Source organism: Saccostrea cucullata, unplaced genomic scaffold (assembly GCF_032062105.1).
Source record: "Saccostrea cucullata isolate Sc308-1 unplaced genomic scaffold, CSIRO_AGI_Scuc_v1 ctg20042, whole genome shotgun sequence".
Classification (NCBI taxonomy): domain Eukaryota; kingdom Metazoa; phylum Mollusca; class Bivalvia; order Ostreida; family Ostreidae; genus Saccostrea; species Saccostrea cuccullata.
In genome coordinates this window covers 1-6,929 of record NW_026939553.1, presented here as the reverse complement: position 1 = coordinate 6,929, position 6,929 = coordinate 1, and the positions used below count along the sequence as shown (strand labels likewise).

The 6,929-nt window shown below is 33.9% G+C and overlaps 1 long non-coding RNA gene across 1 annotated transcript; it reads right to left on the bottom strand.

The window, feature by feature from the left end:
• Window positions 1–293: 293 nt before the first annotated feature.
• Window positions 294–2,234, bottom strand: LOC134253188 (uncharacterized). The gene is made up of 4 exons (XR_009989082.1): window positions 2,026–2,234; window positions 1,628–1,725; window positions 1,290–1,388; window positions 294–921 (listed from the first exon to the last, which is right to left on the bottom strand). It is a non-coding gene; the product is annotated as an uncharacterized LOC134253188 (long non-coding RNA).
• Between the last annotated feature and the right edge of the window lie 4,695 nt (window positions 2,235–6,929).

Sequence of the window (6,929 nt, the reverse complement as noted above, 5' to 3'; positions counted from 1 at the left end):
TTTTTGATTTCGATGAACGGTGTTGCCATGGTTACTAAAAATAGAATTTTCTGTGAAATTCCTTTAAAACGCTACTCCTTCTACAGTTTTAGTTTGATTTCAAAATAAGTTGGCACACAAGTCGACTACACAAAGATACATAAAATAGTGCAATGGTTTTTGATAAGTACAAACCAGTAGAGCTACAGTCTCGACAGAGACTTCTGGTTCATACATCAAATCTATATTTTCAAAATAAAAAATTCATTGTTTGTTTTACAATGTTTTTTTTTTTAGACAAATATTGCCTATAATCTCAGATGTACAATATAAGCACACTTTTTAAATGTATTCTCACTGGAAGTATTTTACAACAAAGGTTATTTACAAAAATATCCAGAGAAGAATATGATTACTGGAGAATCACCTTGATTAAATTAATGATAATCATGTTAAGATATACATGTATTTAGTATACTCCAGTCTGCATTTTCTAAAATAAGAAGTTAGTTTTATTAAATGACATTGGACATGGAATTGGAGAGGTCATCGAAACCTCAACAGAGTATACATTTACAATGAACTGCCAGTGGCTTATGTACTGGTACAGAGTTAATGACTAGAGTGACAAACACATGTATTAAATGCAAAAAATATGTACTACACAACTATATTGATACAAAGATCCCATAAAATCAACAGATGCTAAAGTATTTTCCCCCAACGTACGTGCCAAAGATCCCAATTAATGAAGATCCAAAACTTCCGACGTGTTTGCTAGAGAATCACTTCCTCCCTGATATCCCATGAAATTAGTAAATGGTTATGTTATAGGGTTGACAGATAATTGGTGTCACAAACGCATTCATTTTCAGTACGAAGGCTCAGAAAGTTGGATGATGATCATTCCCACAGACACTTCAAACTTTCCTTGCACAATTTCTGAAAGAAAAGATGACCATTAAGATGCATCATTATTGATATCCATATAAATATATGACAAATAATAAACTAAAACTACACAAAACAACTGGTTTTTTCGACCTGGCAAATCAGTTTACCGTAGAATATGAATTCACTATCTTGCAATTTTTTTGTTCAAATTAGGATTAATTCTGATAAATATAAAAATGTGAAAAGTTTATAGATGACAGACAACATCAGACACTGATCAAAAAACTCACTTAGGCCTTAAAATGATTCAGGTGAGCTAAAAAGAAAAGGTTAGAGCTCAAGCTCAATGCCTGAGGCCTGACTGATACTGAAAAAGATGTGATTTTATTGATTTGAAAATAACTAAGAAATCTGACCTTTTGGGTTTTTTTTCGTACAGCTTTTGTCCTTGTGAGCATAGGGATTCCTGTAGAATGGATGGTTACTTCATAGTAGATGATTGCAGCATGTTTGATCTAAAATAATTATGCATGACTGTGCAGTTAGCACGTTTAGATTACCTGTCAGAATTCATTGTTTTAGATTATTAGAATAAGGAATTTAAGCGTGTTAAGAATATAAACCTTTAAATTTTGTTTACATGGCAAACTTGCAATAATTTTTTAAATCTTATGCTAATAGGCATGGATTAATAAAATCCAAGTTTGTTTACCATGTTTACTTGGTTTGAATGATAATTTGAGCTAGTTCTCACCATAGTCACAAGCCTAGTGACTGATTGGCTAAGCATCTACATCCACCAAGTTATAAAACGCCATCGCTGTGGTGATCATCTCAGGCACTATGCAGCAACTATAAAATAATTAAAATAAGAGCTGAAAATGATCATGAACATGCATTAAAAATATATAATTTATTACATTGTACATCATACTCTGTAAATGTTATCTTAATGCTTTACATCAGTTCGATCCCAAACGAGGAAATTTGAGTTTAAATCCATGATCTTAAATTATTACAAAATTGAAATAGTGAACTAACGATTTCACCGTCGGGCAGTTTTTGTGTGGTGTCCAGACTAGGCCTAATGAACAGTAGCAGAAGCGTTCTTCATTCAAGGACACATAAAATACTGTACAATATTGTACCTACCAGGTCTTAAAATGTCTTCATCTTCTTCCATCCAAAGCTAAACATGATTCCCCTGTTCTAGACACCCTCTTTCCAACTTTCCTTCTGTGCAACATCAACATGGCATTCGATATTTTTGAATTTCGGCGTGTTGTTTAAATTAATTGTTCATCGAGCCCGACTTCGAGCCCGATGTTATTGTACTATTATTCGACAGTTAAAAAAATCAAAGTAATTTTCCACAGTTTTCCAGCGCAGAAAATGGCTAAGTTTCTCATCTTATCATTTTTTTTGTCCCCCGCTTGAAAAGTGGGGGATATTAATTTGGGTTTGTCCGTCCGTCCGTCCGTCCGTCCGTCTTTCTGTCTGTCTGTAACGCTTTCGTTTCCACACGATATCTCAAGAACCCTTTGAGCTTTTGCAATGAAATTTAGCATAGCAACTCCCTATGGACTAAGGAAGACCCCTATTGATTTTGAGGTCAAAAGGTCAAAGGTCAAGGTCATAAATAGGCAAATTCTGTCTGTTAAAACACTTTCGTTTCCACACGATATCTCTAGAACCATTTGAGCTATCGCAATGAAATTTTATATAATAACTCCCTGTGGCCTAAAGAAGACCCCTATTGATTTTGAGGTCAAAAGGTCAAAGTTCAAGGTCGTAAATTTATACATTCTGTCTGTGTGTAACACTATCATTTCCGGGCGATATTTCAAGAAGATTTTGAGCTTATGCAATGTAATTTTATACCAAAACTCCCTAGGACGTCTCTCGCCCCTCTCAAAGTGCCCCGCCCCGTTTGTTTTATTAGTATTTATAGTATTACATGTCGCTATTTTTAGCGCAGGGACATGAGGAGAGTTATTGCGTATAAAACAGGTTCTCGGCGGACTTTATGTTCTTATTACATCTATTATAACTGTTTAATAAAGGCTAAATAAATCAAACACCATGGATTGTGTAAAATTTTGAGAATACCGAACATGAAAACATGAATATATACATGTATGTGACTTCAGTTCTGCATATACTTCTCGCCATATAAAGCGACTCCGCGGTCTAGTGGTTATGTCTCACGCTTCAAATGTGAGAGGTCCCGGGATCGAATCTCGGTCGAACCTTTTTTTTTTTTTAAATACTTTTTTTTTACTAAATGATAGTATTCAGCATGTGAAATGAAAAATTTATGAGGTTATAAAATCATCATTACAGTGTGATAAATATTCCATATAAAAAATCTTCTATACACATAATAAAGAATAAGCAATCAAATCTTTATATGCATATTGACATACATATATTTTATTTCCTTCAGTATACATGTATACATTTAATAATTCTACAAATTCAGTCAGGGGGAGCCGACTTTTTCCCTAAGCGGGGGACACGAATTCTCTGAATTAGCTTGTTCCAAAGAATTCCACTAGTTTCCAAACCAAAAAATGTCTAAGTCCAATTTTTTTTTCAAATTCCAAAATATTCCAAAAACTTCCAGACACACTTTTCAAGTTTGGTATAGAAGTGATTGTAATTCCATGGAATTCCAAAACTTTTCCAAACCCTTTGGAAAATCTACATTAGGGTGATGTTTAGGTACTAGTAGTTCAATGCCAAGGCATAATTTTACTGAAAATGAGCAATCAATTATTTAAACATAACATGTAAAATGACTTAATCTTTGATACACAGCACAAAACAGTGAGATTTATATGATAAGGCATTATTTATAGAGAACTGAAGCGAGCATGTCCAAAGATGAAAGCACGGATTATATTAAAGACAAGATCATTCAGTAATGTAAATAAAAGCTCGTTTCCTCCTGGGACGAACCTTGGAGATTATGCATGTATCGAAATTTCCACCATCGAACTATCTAAACAATTTCATAAAACGACTGCATACATATGTAAGCCCTGGTTAAATCTAGTACTGTCTGACGCCGTGACGTCAGACACAAGATGTGTTTGTGAAACACTGATGCCCCCGTATGGAAACATAGCAAATATTATGCTTTTCTTAAATGCAAAATTAATTAATTGGTACCTAAAGTAGGGTATTCCCACTGGGAAACAATTGTGAAATTTGAGAGTAAGCCAATAATAAAGTTTTTTTAATAGTACCAAGTACCAAGGTCAAGGTCAAAAGGTCAATGTAATAAGTATCAAATGAAAGGTCTTCCCACATAGAATACTTATGTAGAGCTTGAAAGCCCTACCCCTAACCGTTCAGAAGTTATGGCCAACGTTCAATTTTTTAAAAAGTAGGTCAAACTCCAAGGTCAATGTCAAAGTTTTTGTTATCAAATGAAAGGTCTTGTCATAAGAATTAAAAATGTAAAGTATGAAAGCACTAGCCCTAACTCTTTAAAAAGGATGGTAAAGGTTTGCTTTTTTAAAGTAGGTCAATCTCAAAGGTCAAGGTCAGAGGGTCAAAGTTCTTGGTATCCAATGAAGGGTTTTCTCACAAGGATTACATATATGAAGTATGAAAACCATATCCCTTACCGTTCAAAAAAAAGGCCAAGCTTAAAGTTTTTCACAAGTACGGAAATCTACAAGGTCAACGTCAAAGGGTCAAGGCTGTTGGTATATAATGAAAGGTCTTTCAAGAAACATTACATATGCAAAGTATAAATGTCCTGGTATCTACTGTTCAAAATATATCGCCAAAGTAAAAGTTTAAAATTTTCATGTAAAAGTGGGTCAATCTCCAAGGTCAAGGTCAAAAGGTCAAATTTGGTGGTACCCAAAGAAAGGTCTTGTCACAAGGAATACACATATGAAATATAAAAGTTATAGCTCCAGTAAATCAAAAGTTATGGGCAAGGTTAAAGTTTTTGCGGACAAACAGACAAACAGAGAGACAGACAGAGGGACGGACACGACAAAAACTATATACCCCCAAAACTTCGTTTACGGGGGCATAAATATTATCGATGCACATGAAATTCTTACCCCTTTAGCAGTTTTCAATCGTGACTGTTAAAATAGTATCAAATATATTTAAAATGTGAAGCAGCCAAAAGAAAGAAAAATCATCGTACAAATAAGACATTGAAAGTGTAATTTGTGTCCCATACAAGAAATGTATTTAAAAAACGTTTTATTTTATGTACCCCTTACAAATATAGTACGGTTTGGATAATGAGAATGTTCTGTTTATATAACTTTTCACAGGCACATAGATGAAAGTTGAAAGAAGCCATCTTTCCCTTTTTCAAACATTGTTTTACTATAACATTTGATTTTATATAAAAATGTTAAATCCCTTTTCCTCCACAGGATTTGTAAGGAAAGTGTTTGCTCACACATGCACCCCCTTTTTCTTTAAAAACGATAGTACGTTCCTGATATCATATAAAAAATTTAATATATATTAAGTCAAATTAAAAAAAAAAAATAATTTATATCCCGTCAACAGTGAGTTACCAAAAAGGTTACTCTAAATTGTACCCCCCTTCCTTCTCAAAACGACATTACGAGTATATACATGTACACTGTTTATAGATTCAATGTAGTCTCGACTGTCTCAAACTGGATTAGAAACTGCAGTGTTATGGTTTTATATATTTCAGTGTTTGACGCTAAAATATAAAACCATAATGCTATCTGCAGCTAAAACTGGATGAACTTAGTCATTCTTGTCTTGCTGTCCAAAAAGAAAAAAAAATCTCCAATACCGGTACTACGTAAATGTGCATATACTGCATACGTATTCACTACTATACAAATTGCCCGTTATGCAGATTATCCCACGTTTCCAACTATCGTTGATGCTCTTGCATCGCCCGCATGGCGCAGTGGTTAGAGCGTCTGCTCTAGAGTCGCGAAGTAAGTAGTCGATCCTTACGTCGCGGGTTCGAATCCCAACGAGGTCCCGTCTCGCAGTAGGTGCTGGCACGAAAAAGATTTCTCACTGTTCAATGACGCTGAGTGCATGCCGAGTATAAGACAAAATTTGTACCTCTCCAACGGTAAGCGGTGGCGTCTCCATACATGTATGAGTGAAAAAACTCAAGAGGGACGTTAAACAACATGCAGTAAATCAACCATTGATGCTCTCGCATACTAAACAAACTAGACAGTGACAATAACTCTGAAAATTCAGAGGAAGAGAGTTGTGATACGGATCCCCCTTCAACCTGTTGATTTGCCTTTGTTATACTCAGAGGGTCTTTACACACATATATTTATATTCCGTGTATTTTTCCTTATGAAATTCGTTAGCAATCCACGACATTCAAATTTCTATAACACACGCAGAACGTTGTCACAACGCGTTAGAATACACAGTAGGAACTATATGCATTTTCTATAATCTAGGAATATAAGCGTAGGTAAATTCTGATTCCGATAAGAAGCATTAATATGCTTGCAAATAAAAATAAATTACTCGCCAGTCAAAGAGGATTGTTCATTTCTTCAGAATGTTTCTCACTTACCGAAATTAGTCGTTGGATAAGAAATTGTCAGTACATAACTTTTACGAAAGAGTCCTCCGACATAAATTCTGGAGACTGTAAGTTGAGATTTGTATGAAAGAGAACAGTCATACTGTATATTTATCAAAAAATGAATAATTAAAATATTTCATCCAGTCTTTACGAAAAATTTTTTTTTCAAAGCACTAATTTAAAATATTATATTTTTAATTCACTTACAAAAAAAAAAAAAAAAAAAAAAAAAAAAAAAAACAAATAAGTCTATTTTGTTTAGATAACTTGCCAGGCACTACAAGATGTAGCTTTTTTTTTTTTTTTTTGGCAGAACAGTGCTGTATATTTTTGGCAAATGCTAACTGGTCATTTGATTTCAAAAAAAAAAAAAGATCAATACTTAACTCTGTCAACATGTCTTTTGTCATAATTGCTGGATTGTTAATTCAGATTCATATGAAAAAGAACAATCTTGTATATCAAGAAAATT